This window comes from Nuphar pumila, chromosome 9, assembly GCF_984573655.1.
Source record: "Nuphar pumila chromosome 9, dmNupPumi1.hap1.1, whole genome shotgun sequence".
Classification (NCBI taxonomy): domain Eukaryota; kingdom Viridiplantae; phylum Streptophyta; class Magnoliopsida; order Nymphaeales; family Nymphaeaceae; genus Nuphar; species Nuphar pumila.
The window spans coordinates 67,816,366-67,838,425 of NC_143257.1; positions in this window are offsets into that span (position 1 = coordinate 67,816,366).

Consider the following 22,060-nt stretch of genomic DNA (forward strand, 5'->3'; position numbering starts at 1 on the left):
ATTCAATTCCAATTTAGGATTCTAAATCCAGAATTCAATTTCATCTTGGATTCCAACTTTATTTAGAATCCAAAGCTTTGGATTTAAATTTTATCTTGAATTCCAAAGTTTCAAATCGCATTCTATCTCCAATTCCAACTTTTGAATCTAATTCCATTTTTATTCCGGATTTCAAAAATCCAAGTTTTCCTTTATTCAAAAACCAATTTTATTTCTCAATCTTATTTTGACTTCTTAAATTCCCATTCTGATTTCAAACTTCAAAGCCAAAAATTCAATTCCATTTTCAAGTATTCATCTCCTTCTCTTAGATCTAGATTCAAAATTCAAAATTTAAAGTCCATTTCTGACTTTGAAACTTCATTTCCTTTTCCCTCATCTTCCAATCATTCTTTTCAAATTCAAAAGATTTATTTTCCTAACTCTGACTATTTCAAAAACTTAGAACTTCTCTGATCTATCTCAAGTTCTAAGTTAGATTTTACCCTTCAGAAACCATTTCTTCACTTTATTATCAAGTTCATATCAGAACACTTGGAAATTTTCAAAAACATCTTTCAAAAGAGCATACATCCTTGCATTACACAAGCATGATTCTTTGTGCAATTAGACTTAGGATAAATCCTTAGATAATATTTAGGCAAAGCAAAAGGGCATAAATTCGATCCTTGGTTCAATTACCCCTGGTAAAGGCGCCAGGAACGGTCAAACCTCGTACCGACGAGTGAATCCCGTCTCTCCAATTTTCCTGCAATATTTTCAAAACGGAGGTGAGTAATTTTCTAAATATTTTCAAATCAAGGTCAAGTGAGACCCCGCAAAAGAGTTCCTCTTCTTCTCTTCTTTTCTTTTCTCTTCTCTCTTCTTTTCTGTCTTTTATTTTTCTCTCTTCAAAATAGAGGAAAATAGGGGTTGGAGAGGAAAAGAGAAGGAAGAGAGAGAAACCACAAGAGAGGAAAATTTTTGCGATGATCACAGTTTTGGCGGCCGTGATTGGACTCGTCTCCGTCTGGTCAAATTATGTCCTTTTGCTTTGCTTTGATATTATCTAAGTCTTTATTTCTAACATATGTCAGCTTCATTTCCATGCAAACCTGAGGAGCCTAGACTCTGTCCTAAGCTGACATCATTGCATATAGGATTTAAGTATGGTTTGGTAGGACCATATTGAGGAGATTATTCCATGTTCACATTAGATCTAGGTCTGAAATACAACTCTCCTCAATTCTAGGGATTGAATGCAAACAATGTATGCAAGTGTATGCTTCTTTTCCTTTAAATTTATCTTTTTAGGACTTGCATTAGAGCTTTCTGGTTTTATTGCATGTTGAGCATATTTTGAAAACATCCCTACCTATATTGTCTCGGTCTTCACGTTGCTGGGTTGTCTCACTGAACCATAGTTCGGGAGAGAGCCTCACAACTGGGCCACCTATTTGGGTTTGCGCCCCCTACCACGTACCTAAGGGCCATAGTCCGAGGTATATCGGTAGGCGCTCAAGGATGTTGGGAAGCCATTACCTTAGAACCGGAGGAATATTTCTATGCCACGTATTTCGAGCTTCGGCTTGAGTATATCGGCATACCTTGATTGGAATCAGATGATCTGAACCATAGAGTTAGGATTAAGGTCCTACAAGCCATTTCAAATTTTGCATATAGAGTCAGCCTTTAGGGAGTGTTGTGTGCGCATCTTTATTTGTGCGGCTTTGGTTATGCGATGTTTTCTTGTATTTGTCTATGTATCAAACCTTTTTTTCCAAAACCCTGGGCATATTATTCAAAATTTCCCCTTATTTTTAAAAAACCCCAGGTGTATATTTTTCCTTTACCTACATTCTTTTCTCTTTCGTGTCAAAATTTTCTTTGAAAAACCCTGGAAATTTCTTTTCTAAAATCCCTCAATCTTTCAAAAAATTTCCAGGATTTATACCTATCCTCCTCTTTCATCAGAGAGTCTATCTGTAAGTCCTGCATTCTATCTAAATTCTCTTCTTCTTTGCCTCAGTATCATTCCGATGGCGTCCAATTCCCTCGATGCTATCTTTCCCGAACATCATATCTTCTATCAAATAAAGGATAGATCCCTAGATCATCGGGTCATCCAGTCTCATTCCTTCTTCCCGCGGTGGTATTATTCTTGGTTTGCCACATTCTCACGTATGTTCCCAGACCACTTGGATGATTACGGATTAGAGATGGCATCAGCAGGGGGCAAGTGAACCATCAACGACAGTCTGATTCAAGCTATGGCAAAACGGTGGAATCCACGTACCTGCACCTTTTGGTTTCCATGGAGAGAAATGACCCTGCTAATGAATGAATTCAGTAACATCATGGGACTGCCAGAGCCAGCCGGATGATCCGGTCGAGCAGCAGTTCCTAATCAATGTCAAGGGGATAGATGTTCGAGAAGCATTAGCCAGGGCTACAAGGAGCAGATCTTGGCCTCTCACCAAGATCAACGGGAGTCAGTTCATCGACCTATTTAGACTCTATCGCAAGTATGGAGCCTACGAGGAAGTTGACACCTTGTCTCGGGCAGCGAAAGAAAGAATCCAGCATGCCATGGTTCTGTGCACAGCAGGATTAGCATTCTTTCAGGATGGTCAGAATTTCATTGATGTCAGAGTTGCCCAACTTTTTCAAAGATGGGGAAGCAAGCAGACCCGTCAGCTTTCAGTATCCATGGTAGCTCTAGCCTTTCTCTATCGAGGCTTAGCTCGTTTCGCCTTTGGAGAGACCATTCTGGTAGAAGGGTGCACGTATGCCTTGCAGTCTTGGTTCCTGCGACATGTTTCATCGAAGGTCAGTTCCTTCAGATTCAGCGACAAGAAGCCGAAGTCTGCCATTCAGTATCGAACTTTGATCGAGAGTCTGCATCAGGAGGAGATCCTTTGGGATTATTTCGACAGACAAGAGTCAGTTCCTCGCTACACTTATGCTCGTAGCAAGCGTTACAGACTACTTGGTCCTTTCTTTTGTGTCAATTATCAACCAGAGAGGTGTCTCAGACAGTTCTCGCAGCGGCAGGGTTGCGCCAACATTTGTTTCCCGGCAGGCCATATGCCCGAATTCGATTTGCAGTTGGACATGTAACCAAATACACTTGGGACTCTTTCATTCTTTTGTCTGTATTTCCTGGTCCTAATGTATCTTCAGAATATCGAGAATGGTGGCAAACTGTTTGCCCACCTTCTCTTTGTATTTAAATTTTTGTCATCAATAAAAATGCAACTTTGTGTTTTGTTAAAAAGCTCTTTGTGGCCAAAATTTTATTCTTTTATTTTGTTTTATGTAGTCACGATTCCCGTGACGACCTCATCCCTGGTGATGAGACTTTTCCTTATATTCTTCTTCAAATTATCTCTTATCATGGTGGACGACCTCACCTAGGTAACAAGGCATATTTTTTCGTTATCACAAAATGGTGACACAATTATCACAAAATTTGTGATGACCCGATCCCTGGTAATGGGATAATCTGTTTAATTGTCTATCAATTCCTCTTTCTTTGTCTTTTTCTCAAAAGGTCATGCTTTAAAAAATTCTTCCGCGCTCTAACCATTCCCTTATCCTGCAAAAATCATTGGCATTGACAAGATGGTTCAGACAAGAGCTGGAAAAGAGACTGCTCCTTAGCACAGTGACAGCGAAATCGAAGCAATGGACTCTCCCAAGTCGGTCAGAGGACAGAGTCAAAGCAAAACCGCTGATATCGATCCTTCCATGTACAGTCTGTTTCAGAAAATGATGACCAGAATGATGTCAGAGCAAGCTGAGGCGAGTCTGAAGAAGGTTGTTCCGAAAAGAATACTAAAGAATAAAGTTGTAAAAAAGCCAGTCAGGATCATCAAAAAGTAGGTCCAGCCTGACACCACTTCTGAGGAATCAGAATCAGCCGAAGAAGAATTAGAGGGAGAAGAACAGTTTGCCTACCATCAGAATCCTCCACAGCAATTTGTGAAGATCGCTGCAGAACCCGAATCAATAAAGAAACCTATTCCAGCTAATGATCCAATGCACTAGCAGATGAGAGAAATGAATCGGGTCATTAAGGATATTCAGGCCAAAAGCAAGGGCAGGCAGACTTACTCTGGTGAAGATTTTTACAATGGCCTAGATGGGGATGACAATCTAGAGAATCTCCCTTAGAAGTTCCTCAAGTTTGACGGAACAGGCAATCCCAAGGCACATTTGGCCACATTCTATGATGAGTGCGGTCGTTTCAGGAAAGACAACCGGGCGTTATTCATTTGCTTTTCTCGCAGCGTAGAGGGAACAACGGCCAGGTGGTATGTAGACCACATCAATCCTATCGAACTACGAGAGTTCGATAAAGTCATAAACTTGTTCATTGAGCATTTCATGTTTAATGTTGAAGCATCACCAACTCTCAACCATCTGTACAATCTAAAGCAAAATGAGAATGAGAGCTAGCAAATTCATTCACAGGTGGAGGAGCACCTGTAACAGAATGAAGGGTCCCATCCCAGAGGAGCACGCCCTGCAAATTATCTTGAACAACTTTGCTCAGCCTCTGAGGAACCTCGTTTCTACATCTCCTACGAAGTCATTCATCAAACTGATTGAGAGAGTCGAGTGGCTCGAGACCGACTTGGACAACGGCCTATATGAAGGGTACTTTTTTGTTAGAGGGAATCCTGAGCAGAAGAAGAAAGCACACATGGCTTACTCCATGGATTTTTCTGACCACGGCAGTAGTTCTGGCAGCAAGAAAAGTCGCCACAAGAATGCCGAACACTCCAGGGCGGAAAGAACGAACTCTACGGCCCAGAAAGGGAAATTTGTTAAGTCACAGCTTGTCCAATCAGCACCATAGTCTAAAGCGAAGCAGCCAGAAAAGCCGAAACACGAGGGTTGGAGTTATAATCGGGAGTTTACAGCTTTAAAACAGTCCCGCGAAGACATCTTGGAGTATATGATGTTGAAAGGAATGATCAAACTCCCCAAGGTGGCAGATCCTCTTATGGCTATGGGTAAATGGACTGATAAATTTTGCAAGTTTCACCGGACTGTCGGACATGACACTGATCATTGTTTTGTCCTTAAAAACATCATCCAAGACTAAATTGACAAGAATTTGTTGATCGAGGATAAGGATGAGCAACAGTCGGAAATCTTGTCCAAACCATTTCCTAAACATTCAGCTTTAGTCATTTCAGAACAAACATTTTCTCTGCAAGGCAGTATCCAGCCATGTTCCAGTCAGGACATTCAAGATCAACATCAGGTCTTAGTCCTTTGACAAGCGCAATCTTCTGCTAAGAGGGTGGATATTACTGTATTTTTCAGCAACAAGAAATCAAACAAGGAGCCAGCAAAGGTGACGACAGAGATTGCCAAGCCAGTTCCCAGGATTCCGAAGCGCTTCGTCAAGGCAGCTTCGAAAAAGAGAGAAACCTCAGGATCAGTACAGAAGCCAATTACCGCTTTATCAAACATCTCTATCCTAGATCTGACCCATGCTTCCCCAGAGCAATAGCAAGTGCTAAAAGATCTGCTAAGAAAGATCAAAGTCAAGCCTAGCATGACACCACAAGATATGGCGCAGATCGTCAACCAGGCCATGACGAATGCACCCATTACATTTTTGGATGAGGATTTGCCAAAACCTCATTCATTTCACAACAATGCTCTTTACATAGTGGTGCAGACCAGGGGCGTGACAGTCCCTCATGTACTGGTTGACGGAAGCAGCACTTTAAATATTTGTCCAAGGATGACAGCCAGGGCATTGGGTCTGAAAGAAGAAGAATATACCCCAGATCCCATAACGATCTATGGTTTCGACAACCACGGGCAGACAGCCAGGGGAAAGATCTTTCTTGAAATTTTCATCAATTATTCAGTGCATACCGTGCTCTTCCATGTGGTTAATGTGTCATCCACATACAACCTTTTGCTCGGGCACACTTGGATCCACAACGCCAATGTTATTCCTTCAACCCTTCACCAGTGCATCAAATGGTTGAAGGGAGGCATGATTACCACGTTCCTAGGAGAGGATCCAGAAGAGCGACTTCCACAACCAATGATCCCCCATCCTACTTTCACTGCCGACATCCCGAGCATCCAGGAAGTAAATGAAATCAGTTTGAGTGAAGGCCTGAACATGTTGAAGTTGAAAGAAGTCCAGCCGACAGAAAACGTGGCAGCAGTAATTCAGTGGCAGGGACCTCTCTTCTTCAAGCTAGGTGGGCGCATCGATTGCACTTCATTCAAGGATCATCCTCTGTTTCATCAATTTGCAAAAACTAAGAAGGGATTTGACCTTTTGATGAACCATGGATACCAGCCCTTCAGGGGCCTTGGTAAGAATGGGGATGGCATTGTAGAGCCAATCGTCCCCACTTGGCATGCCACCGGTACAGGCTTGGGTTTTATAGGTCAATCATCTAGCAGAAAGACCACCTTCGTCAAGGGAGCCCAGTAATGAAGACAATGCCAGTGTTTTCTGCTCTCTTTTCTTTAATGTCATCTTGTAGGGGCAAAAATCTGCCCCGGTTTCTTTCTTTCTTCAACAAATCATATGTAAATATCAAAGATATTTCAATCAATGAAATTTCGATTTCCTATTCACATCTTGGCGTACACAAATTCTTTGCTTATATCTTTGTCTATGTTGTCATTCTCTGTTTTTGTACAAAAGGCTATTTTCAAACCTTTTACCCTTTTCTCAAAAACTTTCTATTGCGCTTTCAGGATTGTCGGAATCATGGCTCCTAAATCACTCAAAAGGCTGGTTATCAATACCAACTTTTTTCAAAATAAATCCAAACCGGCTAGAATCTGCAAGGCGAAGGCAGGGGCAGAAGTCGGCAAGGTAACAGAGCAGATCGAAGAGTTAGCAGAGTTCGACTCAGCGATTCAAGAATTGCCAGTATTCAGAAGCAGGATGAACCATCGCCGTTGGTTCAAGATCTGACAGAGGATGTCAACATCGGTTCAGAAGATGATCCGAAAATTCTCAAAATTGGTTCCAACTTGAATTCGGATGAAAAGGAAAGGCTCATCTATTTTCTCAAGCAGTATCAGGAAGTCTTTTCTCGGACCTACGAGGATATGCCAGGCTTAGACCCCAAACTGGTCGAGCATCGTCTCGTGCTGAAGCCGGATTGCAAACCAATCAAGCAGAAATTAAGGAAAATGGATCCCCGAGTAGCACTGCAAGTTAAAGAAGGACTTGAAGAGTTGCTAAAAGCAAGATTCATCAGGACTATTGAATACCCAGACTGGTTGGCGAACATCGTAGCAGTTCCCAAAAAGAATGGCAAAGTCTGGATTTGCATTGACTTCAGGGATCTGAACAAGGCCACCCCAAAGGATGATTATCCACTCCCCAACATCGATCTTTTAATCGATAGCACAGTAGGCCATGTCATGTTTTCCTTCATGGATGAATACTCAGGCTATAATTAGATCAAATTGGTTGCTCGTGACCAATCAAAAACTTCTTTTACCACGCCTTGGGGCACATTTTGCTACACAGTCATGCCATTTGGACTCAAGAACGTTGGGGCAACCTATCAGAGAGCAATGACAGTTATTTTCCATGACCAGATGCATAAGAACACAAATGCCTATGTGGATGACATTCTGGTCAAGTCTAAAGAAGGAGAGGATCATCTCGATGCACTCGGCCAAGTCTTTGAAAGACTTATCCTCTACAAGTTGAGACTCAATCCACAAAAATGTGTCTTCGGAGTAGAGTCAGACAAACTGTTAGGCTACAAAATCAATAAGAAAGCCATAGAAGTGGATCCTGCCAAGGCAAAGGCGATCATCGATATGTCACCCCCCACCAATCTTAAAGAACTGCGAAGCCTTCAGGGTCACATTCAGTCTATTTGGCGCTTCATCTCTAATTTGGCTATGAGATGTGAACCCTTCAATCACTTGTTGAGAAAAAAGTGAAGTTTGAGTGGGGACCAGAATGTCAGCTATCATTTGAGTGCATCAAGCAGTATCTCCTCAATCCACCTGTTCTGACGCCACCAGAACTTGGAAAGCCACTTCTCTTGTATATTTCTGTCAATCAGAATGCTTGTGGCAGATTTCTTGCGCAGTATGAGGAAGGCAGCCGAATAGAGCACGCCATCTACTACATCAGCAAGACCTTCATCGACTATGAGAAAAGATACTCTCAGATGGAGAAGACATGTCTCGCCTTGGTATGGATGTCTCAGAAGCTGAGACATTATCTGCTGGCCTCAGAAATCAAAATTCTGTCAAGACTCAATCCTCTCAAGTACATCCTTGAGCAGCCTTTCCTTACTGGATGGATTGCAAAATGGCAAGTCCTTCTGATGCAATACGATTTGGAATATGTATCTCAGAAGTCAGTCAAGGGTCAGTCCATCGCACATCAGTTGGCAGATTTTCCGTTGACAGAAGAGATCAAGGCAGAAGATGACTTTTCTTACGATCGCATTTACAATATTCAGGAATCCCCAGTTTGGACCCTTTTCTTTGATTGAGCTGGAAACATGTCTGGTATAGTGATTGGGATCTTATTAATCACTCTCAAAAAGGAGATGATCCCTTATTTCCTTAAGCTCAATTTCTAATGTACTCACAATATGGCCGAATATGAATCTCTAATACAAGGTCTCAAGATTTTGCAAGGCTTCAACGTTAGGAGAGTACATGCCTTTGGCGACTCATTGCTTGTTGTTAGCCAAGTTAATGTTGAATGGAAAGTCAAGGATTCAAAGTTGATTCCCTGTCAAAAGATTGCCTTAGCTCTCATAGGCAACTTCGAGGAATTTTAGCTCAGCCATGTCAAGAGGGAATATAATCACATAGCAGATGGCCTAGCCTGTCTGGGTTCCATTTTATCTTTCAAAGGCAATGAATCCTGTCGTTCCTTTGAGATTGGCAGACTTGATCAACCTGCCTTCATTCCAGTTGAACAAGTAAACCAAGCCACTCAGAAAGAGAAGCCTTGGTACCAAGACATCAAAAACTTTATTGAAACTGGTGAATTTCCATCAGAGATGTCAAGAAAGGAGCAACGTGTGATCCAACTCATGTCGGCCCGTTATTTTATCCTTGCCAATACTCTTTATCGCCGTGGGTTCAGTTCTGAGTATGCCAGATGCTTAGACAAGGATGAAGCCATGGAAGTTGTCCAAGAGGCACACAAGGGAATTTGTGGTGGTCACGTCGGCTACCAAACACTCGTCAAGCAGATTATCCAAGCAGGGTATTACTGGAAAACCATGCAGCAAGATTGCCATCATTTTGTGAGGAAGTGCGTCAAATGTCAGATGCACGCACCTTCCATTCATGCGCCAGCCACATACTTGCAATCCGTGGTTTCTCCCTAGCCTTTTTCAATGTGGGCCTTCGACGTGGTAGGTCCGATCACTCCTTCAGCTTCTAATGGCCACAGGTATTTCCTCGCAGCTACAAAATACTTCACCAAATGGGTCGAGGTCGTGACTCTGCGAACAGTAGAAGGCCGACATGTGGTTTCGTTTATTCATAAGAATCTTCTTTGCCGCTTTGGCATCCTGCATGATATTGTGTCAAACAATGGCAGTCACTTCAAGAATGAGAGGATGAAAACCTTCTGTTCGAAGTTCAGGATTCATCATCATTTCTCAACTCCTTACTATCCTCAAGGAAATGGCCAGGCAAAGGCCACCAACAAGATTTTGATCCGCATTCTGAAAAGAACTGTGGAGACGGGTCGCGATTGGCACGAGAAGATGCATGATGCACTATGGGCATACCGAACCATCATTCGGACCCCAACCAACGCTACACCTTCAGAGCTTGTTTATAGGACACAAGTAGTATTACTTCTTCACGTTCAAAAGCCCACACTCAAGTTTGCGTCGCTCATTAAACTACCGCTTGATCAGTATCAACAACAGAGGTTGGTACAGCTAGATCTGTTAGATGAAAAAAGGCTCAAGGCAGCAGAGCATGCTCAAGCTTATCGTCAGAGGATAGCTAGGCACTATGCCAAATCAGTTATTGAGAGAAGATTCCGAGTAAATGATCTTATGCTCAGATCGACGACTGATCTCAAGCATTGACCAAAGGGAAAGTGGTCACCCAATTGGGAAGGCCCTTATGTGGTTAAGGAAGCGCTGCCTCGCAATTCCTATCGTCTGATCAACGCAGATGGGGTGAAACTGCCAGATCCTATCAACGCTTTACATTTGAAAAAAATTTACACTTAAATTGTTCATCCTAGCCTTTTGTACTGTTCAAAAGTCTTTTTCAATAAAGCAATAATCTTCCATTGAATTCTCGCATTCTTCTCCATGATACTAGGGCATTTTTATTTTGATCTATACTTTCTCCATCATATGCAGGCAGGATCAGACGAATCTCTTTCTAAAAATCTTATCAACTTTTCGGTTAATCTTGTTATCTTTATTAAATTGCATTCATTTCATTTTCCAATCTAATCAAATTTTCATCAATTTATTATCAATTTTATCAATTTTATCAATTTTGTCAAGTTTTATCAATTTTATTCCTTTATTTGTAACCCTTTCAAGTTAAGGGACAAACCTGATGCCTCGTTTCAATGGGGTATTTCCCTTTCAGGTTAAGGGACAAAACCTGAACCTCGTCCCGTGAGGCTCTTTATTTTCTTTCAAGACAAAGGATAATCCTAAATTCTTCTATCATTAATTTTTCCTCAAATTTTCGTCAATTTCTACTAAATCTTTATTGTCAATTTCATTGATTTATTCCTTTTATGAATCCTTTTATCCTTTATCGATTTCTATCAATCTTTTTAGACTTTTTCAAATTCTCTTCGGGATAGGGGACAAAATCCTGAAAACCATCCTAAATAAAATTCAAATATGAGGCCATCTTGGGTCGAGGATCTTGAATAAGTTTTTCATCCTCATCGTTGGAATCTATTTGCGCTTTTTGTCAATCCTTCTGAAATCTCACTTGTGGGAAGGAGTTATTTCTTTCTCGTCTGAGTTTCGACTCAGGTTTTGTTTTCATTTTATTTTTATTTTTGGAAGATCCGAGTCCGGACTCGGGTTTTTCCCTTTTTATCTTTCGTTTGAAGTTCCGGGTTCTGACTCAGACTTTCTTTTGGATCCAATGCTCATGTTGGAACCAATCGTTGCACCGAGAATTCGAGTTCTCAGACTCGATTCTCGTTTATTCTTTTATTTTGAAAAACCGGGTTCCGACTCGGATTTTCCCTTTTTGTATATTCTTATTTCTGAAGCTTCGAGTTCCGACTTGGGCTTCCTTTTGGTTCTGATGTTCGCATTAAACCAATTGCTACATCAAGAATTTGAGTTCTCAAACTCGATTCTCACTCATTCTTTTATTTTTGAAAAACCGAGTTCTGACTCGGATTTTCATTTTTGTATATTCTTATTCTCTTGAGTTTCAACCCAAATTTCCCCTGTTGATCCAATGCTCGTATTGGACCAAAAATTCTCCTTGCCTTTTTCCTTTCAGGTTAAGGGACAAACCTGAACTTTCCCTTCAGGATAAGGGATAATCTTGAAATGCCGACAATCATTCTCGCTTAACTCTCAAGTATCTTCGAATGTCGGTCTCCTCCTCAAGTTCTCCATTGAAAAACCAGTGCTCATACTAGTGCATCTTTCAAAAACCCAGTGCTCATACTGGTATGCACTTTCGAAAACCCAATGCTTGTACTGGTGTGCAATTTCGAAACCCAGTGCTCGTACTGGCATGCAATTTTGAAACCTAGTACTTGTACTGGTGTGCAATTTTGAAAACTCAGTGCTCGTACTGGTGTGCATTTTTGAAAACCCAGTGCTCGTGCTGGTGTGCATTTTGAAACCCAGTGCTTGTGTTGGTATGCATTTTTGAAAACCAGTGCTCGTACTGGTGTGCAATTTTGAAAACCCAGTGCTTGTACTGGTGTGCATTTTTTAAACCCAGCGCTCGTACTGGGGCATTTTTTTGAAATCTAGTTCTCGTGCTGGTGTGTTTTTCAAAACCCAGTGCTCGTACTGGTACATTTTTAAATCCATTGCGCATGCTAGTGTTTGGCTGACTAATCAGTTAGCCTTCCCGGTTCTGTCTTTGTACTAACCAATCATCAACAATTCAAGCTCTAAATTCTCAATTTCAACCTTCGGGTTACCATTTTGTCAAAAATCAATCTTTTTCCTCTTGCAAAGGACCCTCTTCAGGGAGAGTTCGAGGGAGCTCGTTCCTTTGGCATGCAACCATCTTTCGTTTGCAAGAACCCTCTTCCAGGGAGAGTTTGAAGAGACTCATTTTTCTTCGCAAACAATTTGCAAAGAACAACCAACTTTACACAAAAGAGCCCTTTTCCATGGAGAGCTTCGACGAAAGCTCGTTTCTTTTTGTGGCCCCCATTTTTCTCATCTTTGGCCAACCCCTTCACAGAGGGCCCTCTTCTAGGGAGAGTGTGATGGACTCGTTCCTCTGTGATACTTTCCCGACTTTGTTTTTCAGCCGCCTTTCCATAAGAGAAGCCTAGAAATAGAGAGTTTTGATGAAAACTTAATTTCTCTTCGAAAGTTTCGTTTTGCAAACACCTTCTCTTTGGGGAAGAGAAGAGTATTTTCAACTTCCCATTCAGGTAAGGGCTAAGCCTGAGTCTCTCTTTTGGGGAAAAAGAGAGGATAATTTGGTCGCGGACATGTCGATTCGATATCAAGCGATTTCTTTCATCAAGGATTTATAGAACACTTTGCCAATTTGCTATAAAAAATCATTGTTGATCTCAAAGTTTTCATCACATAAAGAATTACCTCAAACTACATTTAGTATTATTTCCAAAAAGTAAGACTTTTGCGAAATAAGAACTGAATTCAAGTTTTTTCTGTTGGTCAACCAAAAGGATGAAGAAAAATATTCGATATGATCGGCAAAAGAAAGATTCAATGATGTTGAAAAGCCATGAACGAATTGATATTGATCATAGCTATGACACATTCTTAAAGATCATTCTTTTGGCAGTAAGACAATGGAAATATCCTGGGTAGTAAAAAGAACCTACCCAATCCATATCTCCTCAGTCCTCTGAGCTGCAATCAAATATTCGCAAAAGGGATCTCTCAATTATTATCAAGATGAAAATGAATATGCGAGCTAGACCCCCAGGGCCAAAGAAGATTTGGATCATCTCCAAGATGGAGTTTGTAAAGGATCCTTCCAGGGAACGTTCGAAGCACCGTCAAGATGAAGGCGACTGCGATGAGCCTCCCGACAAAACTCTAAAAGATATTTGATTTCTGCTATCATCAAGAGACCTTTTTGACCAATGAACCAATATCATCCAGTATAATCCTTGAGAAAGAAAAAGAAGGATCGGAGCATCTCCAAGATGAAGGAGTTTGTGATGTACCCTTCCTCGAAAAGAGAGAAAAGTTAGGACATCTCCAAAATGAAGGATGAGGTAAAAGCACAAGAAAGCTCCATGATTCAAAAGAGTGCAAAAAGATCATCATGAGAAATGCCCAGGATATCAAACTGCCCAAAAGTGTCAGGAATCATCTTTATTTATGTGAAATTCTTTTATCAATATCTTTTCACTCAATTGCTTTTATGAAGCTAAGAATATTTTTTCTCTTTTCATATCAAGGAAATTGATATCTTCCTTGAAGAAACTCGATAGCAATAAATTTGAATTTGATTCCTGATTCTACAGAGTTAGCCCAATTAGAGTTAATACTCTAGGTAGAAAGAGGTGATATTTTCACATATGAGCACAATTCAATCATTCTGAATCAACTACAACTTTTGGCATCTTGTTGGCAATATTTTCTCGTTATCCAAACATGAAGTGTGAACTTGATATTCGTCTTGACGTATCCTGACGTCATCCCTCGCTAGGACTGAAAAGTCCTTTCCTTTCGTCTGATCTGAGCGTTCTCAGATTCTCACGCTTCCCTATGTTCCCCACTATCCCGCCATAGACAGTTCCCGCTCAGGATAAGGGTTAAACCTGAACTTTCTGTAAAAGGTTTGTTATTGTCAAAAGCTATTTTCAGTCTCAGCAATGAGACGCCCAAGATCAACCTCTTCTTAAGCTTTAGGGACCCCCATTTTTCATCCTTTTGCAAACCCCTCTTTGACTTGTTGTGCGAAGTCTAGAGGTCTCATCACAGTTTCCTCGCTACTCAAAGATTCTATATCCATTCAGGCTAAGGATCAAACTTGTTACCTCGCTCCTCGAGGTATCACCCAAACCTTCTGCGAGAGGTCATCTGTTTTTTTTAGAAAGCTGATTTAGTCTCAGCAATGAGATGCCCCAAATCATCCCCTTTCTAAGCTTTAGGGAATCCCTCATTTTTCTCTTCTCGCAAACCCCTCTCGAATTTGTTCGTCCAAATTCCGAAGGTCCCATCGTGGACTCTTCATCCGAAGATTCTGTATGGTTGTCCCCTTTAGGTTAAGGGTTAAGCGTGAACCTCGCTCCACGAGGTACCTTCAGTTCAGGTTTGGGTTAAACCTGAACCTCGTTTCGACGAGGTAATCCTCCCATTCCTATCATGGTTCTTCCCCACGAAGGAATCCATGCTCTATACATCCATCCAGGAAAGGATCATACTTGAGTTTCATCTCACGAAGCATTTCTCTCAAAAATGTTTCATCGAGGTCCGCTTATATTCCTTTCCCCATCAAAATTATCTCGATCTATCCTCATCCCATCCAGGTTAAGGGCTAAACCAGAGTCATTCCCAAGACTAATCTTGTCTCACCCATGAGGCTTGATCAAAATCCTTATCTTTCACCATTTTTAGGATCTTTACCCAAAGTCCCATCACGATTTCCTCATTTCTATTATCTAGTCATATCATTGTCGAGGATTTTGTTCCCCCCGGCACCATTCAGGATAAAGTCTTAAGCCTGAAAAGCCATGTCTTCAGAATAATCCTTCCACACCCAGTTCAGGTTTGATGACTGAGGCATTTTTCAAAATTTGGAGTGTTTCTTTGCCACTAAGCTCGGCTTTCAACCGGCTTAGTAGCAAAAAGGGGCATCTGTGAACACCTCAAATTTTTCAAAATGTTGTAAATATTCCCTTTTTTGCCCTTTGCCCCCATTTTCTGAGTAATTGAGTCAAATTTAAATCTAAATTCCATTTTTGTTCCTCAAATTTTGTTGAAATTAAATTCATTTTACATATCAGACTCAATTTCGGATCCGGATCCAGATAAAAGATTCAAATCTAAGCTTTGTTATCCTATTTTTAAAACAAATTCTCAAAATTACCAAAATAACCTTTTAAAAGGACCAGACAGTTTATCCAGTATCCGTTTGGATCCATCGCGTTATATTCTTCGATTCGAGGTTTAAAACTCGAATATTTTCTCAAAACTTGGGTCCAAACTCATTTTTTGAAGAAATTTCCCCAAAATAGCCTTGAATTCTCAGAAAAATCCTCTTTTATAAAATAAAATACAAAAAATTAGTTTTAAATCTTTGTTTTCTCATAAATTTTAGGGTTTTCTTCTAAAAATATCAAAAAAAATAGAAAATAAAGAAAAGAACAAAAAAAATAAAAATAAAAATATATATATAGAAAAGAAAAAAAAATAGTTCTGAAAAACCTCCTTTTGAAAAACATCTTTTGAAAAACATTTTTTAGAAAAACCTTTTGAAAAGGACCACCATTCTGAAAATTCTTTAAAAACAAAGTCTCGTTTTAACATTTTTTTTTTTTTAGGGTTACCGAAACCCTCTCTCGTTTCTTTTCTTTTTTTTCGCAAACCCTCTCTCATCCGAACCCTCCATCAGCCGCCAGAAGCTTCCCCATGGTCATCCCATCCCCTAGAAACTTCTCCCCAACAACCTCCTCCCCTGAAAAACACTCGCAGGGGATCAAAGGGCGGAAGACCCTCCGATCAATGGCTCCACCCTCAGCCATTGATCCCAAACCGCCTGCCTCTCAATTCTTACTACCTCTCTATAAAAGTGGCGCAAAGGGAAGGGAGCGGGGAGGAAGTTCCTACCCCTCAATCGCCTCTCTCGATCGGTTCTCATCGGCCTTCCTTCACCTCTCAGCTCCTCCCGTCGATCAGGGAAAACTGGCAGCATAGTAAAGCAAGCCTACTCCTCTTTTTCTGGTTGACCGAAGGGATCCTTCATCTCCAACTTCCCAAAGAACTCCAGCAGACCCCTGCAAAAATTCGGAAAAAAAAAACCTCTTTCTCCCCTTTCGTTTTGTTGCTCTCTTTTATCTTGTTTTCAGATTTTTTTTTTTATCGAAGTACCCACGCAGCATTGATCTTGCAGATAGCAAGTATCGATCCATGTAAAAGGTGCAAAATCAAAGGGAACGAATGGTTCCTATAATTTTTCCCCGTTTTTGTAAATTCCGCATCCATATGCTTTATACTTATGTTACCATTTTACGATTATGTTATGCAACTTTTTTTTTTCATATCTTTACATTCCTCTTTCTTTATTTTTGCAACTTACACAAGTCTTATGATGTCTTCTTTTTAAATCGTTGTAATTTTGAAAAGATTTTTATATGTAAAACATGTGAAAACCAGACATCAAATAATAAAAAACGGTTCTCACTAGTGGATGAGACCGAGTCGAACTGAGGGAACGAGAATATTTCGTATTCAATCACAAAAATCTAAACTATTCTTTATTGTCGTATTATTAAATGTAAAATGTACGAGAAAAGTAAAAACAACTATCTATTAAAACAAATGAATACCCTTCGCAGAGGGCATAAAAAAGCAATATTTACAAACCCATAATCAAATTCCTAATTCTAAACTGAAAAGTAAAAAGAAGCTTCTACTCTTGCACCCTTCTGTGTCGCGTATGCGTTTCTGCTCCACTCTTGTGCTATCCTGCACAAATCCAATGAACACGAGCAGTACGAGAGATAGAAGTAAAAACAATATTAAACTAGCTCAACACTAAAAACACTGAAAGATATCATCAAGAGAATCCAATGACAATTAAAGCTATATTAACTAAATCAATTAACTAAATTCTAATTCACTAACACTTAACTAAATGAAATCTAACCATTTCAATTAACTAATAGTGACAACAATTAACAACTAACACTTCATTAACAAAACATGAACATGAACTAAAAAAACACAAGATTAAGGAATTGAAAACAGTAAAATCAAGGAATTAATACAAAACATTAGATGGAAAAACTGTAAAAACAAATGCATAATGAAATGAGAAAATTCAGTAAAAAAAATGTAACAGAACATAATATGTAAAGAAATGGAAGAACGCAACGAAGGGCAAACAGAAGATGCAACAACAAAAATTATTCAGACAACCAGACATGCAATGACTGAAAAACAGAAAAAATTGAAATGAAAGAAGAGTAAGATAGTAATTTGAAAATGATTTAAAACAGAAAATTGAAAGTGAAGAAAACATGAAATCGCAATTATGAAAAAAACAGGGAATGCAATGCTGAAAAAGAAAGCAAACAGAAAAATTAGGAATAAGAAAAATAGGAAATCAGTTAGCTTTGTACAATATCCACAGGATGTATCAGCTACAGTCCAGAAATCGGAAAGCAAATTGATCCAGAGCGTTAATCCAGAAATTCTGAGTTTAATCGCTGAGTATTCAAACAATACTTGCCAGAAATAAACTATAGATGATCAAGACTCAGACATTTAATTCATATTATGTATAAATCAGATCAGATCGCTGGATTTCACACAGTCAATTGCCATCTGAGAATCGATTAATATTTACACCGGCTAAAGAGCATAAATCTTAGTTCAAACTGCTATCCGATCTCTGATTGGATCCAGAAAGGATTAACAACACGGTCTAACTTGAACAGATATCCATATGATAGATCAAATAACTCTGTAGCAAATACAAGTCCATCAAAATCAGTCACCGTGAAATAAAAAATAAGATTGCAAAATCAAAGACAAAAGGAACAGGAAAGATGCGGAAAATAAAAAATGACAAGACGATGCAAAAATCAATAGCTGATTTAATTTTTTTCATTTTTCTATAAACAAATTTAAACAAGAACAATTGAAATAAAAGAAGAAGAATGAAAAAACAGAAGAAAAAGAAGATGAAGAATTTACTTACCGTAGCTGGAAGGGTTAGAGGAGAGGGCGGTCTCCACCACTCATGCCGTCGCCAGACTGAATAGCCACCACCGGTTGGAGGATCAACAGAGAAATAGGGAGAAGGGGAAGGAAGGATTAGAAGAGCCGGTAGTGGAGAAGGGGAAGAAGAGAGGGAAGAAAGGGAAAAGGGGGAAAGGGAGAGCTCAGGCGTACAGGGTGAGACAGTTTTGATTTTTCGGTTTTGGTTTTTAAAAACACGGCTAGGTTGTTTTAAACTTCTAAAAATTCTAAACACTACTTTTTAAAAAAAATAATTGTTGTAAACCTCATTTAAATTTAAGTTTTAAAACTAACTAATTCTATTCTATTTTTTGTTATTTTTATTTTATTTAAAAACTAGCCTACTACATTTAAGCCAAAAACTAAAATATGTCTAAAAATATAAAAATAAAGCTATTTTTCCATTTTTTTTATTTTGAAATCATTTTATCTCATTTACTGAAAACTAGCATAAAATTTGGTTTTTAATTCCTTTTCTCATAAAATCATGCATATTTTAATGTTAATTACCTCTGAAATATATGCATGATCAAATACCCCCATGCTTATGTTTTGCTAGTTCTCAAGCAAACTAGACAAATGCAAGAAATCAAACTATCACCTAACTCACTTTCGTTGGAATCATGGTTGCATTTAGCTCATGCAACAAGCCCTTTCAACCCCTGGGTTACCCCAGTGGACGAGTAAGGTCTCGTGAGGGTTTGCAGTGACGCTACCCACAGACATCTCTATCATGTATGCAAAATATTACACATCCTCATAAGTAGTAGGTAATTAAAGACTTTGTTTGCACAAATATTTCGTGTTACAAAAAAAAAAAAATATAATTAGAGTCTTTTATATACCACCACAGAAAAATAATTTCTTTCACTTTTCTAAATATCACAATTATTTATGTTTTATTCTTAGAAAATCCAATAAAAACATATTATTATTTACTTATCCTTACTCATATGTTTTCTGCACAGATTTTTTTCAATCACACTTCTAAGCATTGAACTTTTTCTCTTTTTAAGCTCTTTTCTTTTCTTTTTTCTTTTTTTCTTTTCACACTTTTTCTTTTTCTTTTTGTGCATTCATTCTTCTCTTATAGCTTGCGTGTGGTCTGCTTTTATGCCTTGTGCAATGTCAATATCTTCTATACTTTTTTAATGCATACCAAAAGATATCAACTAAGACATAAAAGTGACTTCCTTCATTCACCTTTGCAACGTGAGAGTCAAGCACTTCAACTTATGTCTGTTCTCAGCAACTTAGGATCACGAAGTTTTCCACTCTCCTTTTCGAAATGGAATCCCTAAGTTTCAACTTACATCTAAGTCCCATCTACTAAGGATTGTGAAATTATCCAAACAACCTAACACATGCCCTTTTTTCACTTTTGAGCTCATTTTTATGCTTTTGTTCAATTGCTTAGTTTTTCAAAAATAGAACTGTGCATATTCATATTTGTGATTCAAAATAAATTCTAGCATGTATCTATCAGTATTTCTTCGAAATCCGCATAAACAACCATAATTTTCAGATCTATGTCAAAAAAAAAAATTCATGGGGCTTAAAAATCCTCTAAAAACATCAGATTTAAAATAACATTCATATAAGTTCAAACTCTTTCTTTAAAAACCTACTTTTTATGAGAGATGTGTAAACATGTGCAAGAACATGAACAAAAATATCAAGATGTGCAAACTACACTCTCCCCCATGCTTATATGAAACTACGTGAATGTACATGAGATGAAATAAATGAGGGAAAAGAGTAGAATGTCCTGACATGAATTAAAAATGCATGTTCTATGAATGCAATATATACATGACATGACATGAAAAGCTCATGAATAAAAAAAAGAAAAACAAAATAAAATCTATAAATTCTAAGCAAATCTAATAATATACAAGATATGGGTTGCCTCCCATAAAGCGCTAAGTTTCACGTCCCCAGCCAGATGAATCCCTAGAAAAAAACCTTCGTCGTCCATGAGATCAATGGACATGAAGTCAGGCTCAATTGGGATCTCTATAAAAAATAGTGTCATCTGTGACACTGCGCACTGTGTTCACATCCCGTCTACCTCTAAATGGCTCGAAGTGCCCGATCCGACTCAAATCACCTATCGGATTCTCAAGTAATTCTAGGTGATCCTCTTCGAGTGATTCATTATCCTCCTCCTGAGGTGGATCACTCAATAAGCAAGCATATTTTGCTTCTACGAGGTCTTGAACGACATCAACCTCGAAAGAAGCCTCCTCAATAGCAGGCCCTATAGCAGCACGAAAAATGTTCAGCCTCATCTTCCTATTTCCGAATGACACATCCATCGCACCAGTGTGGCAATTAATGCAAGCGTTGGCAGTAGCTAGGAAGGGGTGACCGAGAATAATAGGGGTCTGTTGTAGACTATCAGCTCCCTCCATATCTAATATCACGAAGTCGACAGGAAAATAACAATCCTCCACCTTGACTAAAACATCTTCAAGTATCCCTCTCGGGACCTTGATCGATCTATCTGCAAGGTGAAGAGTCATAGGTGTAGGTTTTATCTCTTTCAATCCAAATTTGTCATAAAAGAAACCCGACAAGATGTTAACACTTGCCCCAAGGTCGAGCAATGCACGCCCAACAATAATGTTTTCTATTACACATGAGATGATAGGAGTCCCTGGGTCCTTGAGCTTAGGTGGTGTTTGGTGTTGCAATACTGCGCTCACCCGCCCAGTCAAATAAATCTTTTTCTGCGCATGGGACCTCAACTTCCTTTTCTGCGTACAAAGCTCTTTGAGGAACTTTGCATATGCAGGGACTTGCTGGATAGCGTCTAGTAAGGGGATGTTTATCTGGACGTGCTTGAATATCTCAAGCATCTTGATGTCTTCTTTTAAATCGTTGTAATTTTGAAAAGATTTTTATATGAAAAACATGTGAAAACCAGACATCAAATAATAAAAACCGGTTCTCACTAGTGGATGAGACCGGGTCGAACTCAGGGAACGAAAATATTTCGTATTCAAGTACACAAATCTAAACTGACCTTTATTGCCGAATTATTGAAATGTAAAATGTTCAAGAAAAGTAAAAACAACTAACTATTACAACAAATGAATACCCTTCGCAGAGGGCGTAAAGTACAATATTTACAAACCCAATCAAATTCCTAATTCTAAACTAAAAAGTAAAAAGAAGCTTTATTCTTCGTACTTCGTGTCATGTAATCGCTTCCGCTCCACTCATGTGCTATCCTGCACAATTCAAATGAACACGAGCAGTACCAGAGCTAGAACATGAAAGAAATGATAAAAGACATCTAAATGACTAATTACAATTGAAAAAACTAATTCTAATTAAATCTACTAGCCAATTAACTAGTTAGAAAACAATTAACTAACAATTACTTAACTAATAACTAATGCATAACTATAGTATTGACTAACAATTACAAAATGAAGAAGACAATCAAAAGATGCAAAACAGAAAGAAATAGGAATTGACATGAAAACAGAAAATCAAGGTATTGAAAGACAGGAAAACATGTAAAAACTAGAAAATGAATATAAACAGAATTTGAATATAAAAAAAAAATAGAATGTAAAAACAGGAAATGAAGTGAATGAGGAAAAACAACAAAAAAATCAGAAAATGAAATTCAGAAAGTAAAAAAAATCAGAATATAAAAAAAATTACAGGAAATGCATAATGTGAAAAACATGAAAATAAATGGTAAAAAAAATAGGACAAACAGAAACATTAGTAAACGAACAAAACAGAACAATTAGAAACAACAAGAAATGATTTACTAAAAAAAACAGAACTAAAAATTCAGCTAATCAGAAAGAAAAACAAAACAGGAAATGACTTAAGGAAAAACCGAAAATCATAAAAAAAAAAAACAATAAATGTGATGAATGAAAACATGATATGCACGAAATTAAGAATCAGGAAATGCTAATTCA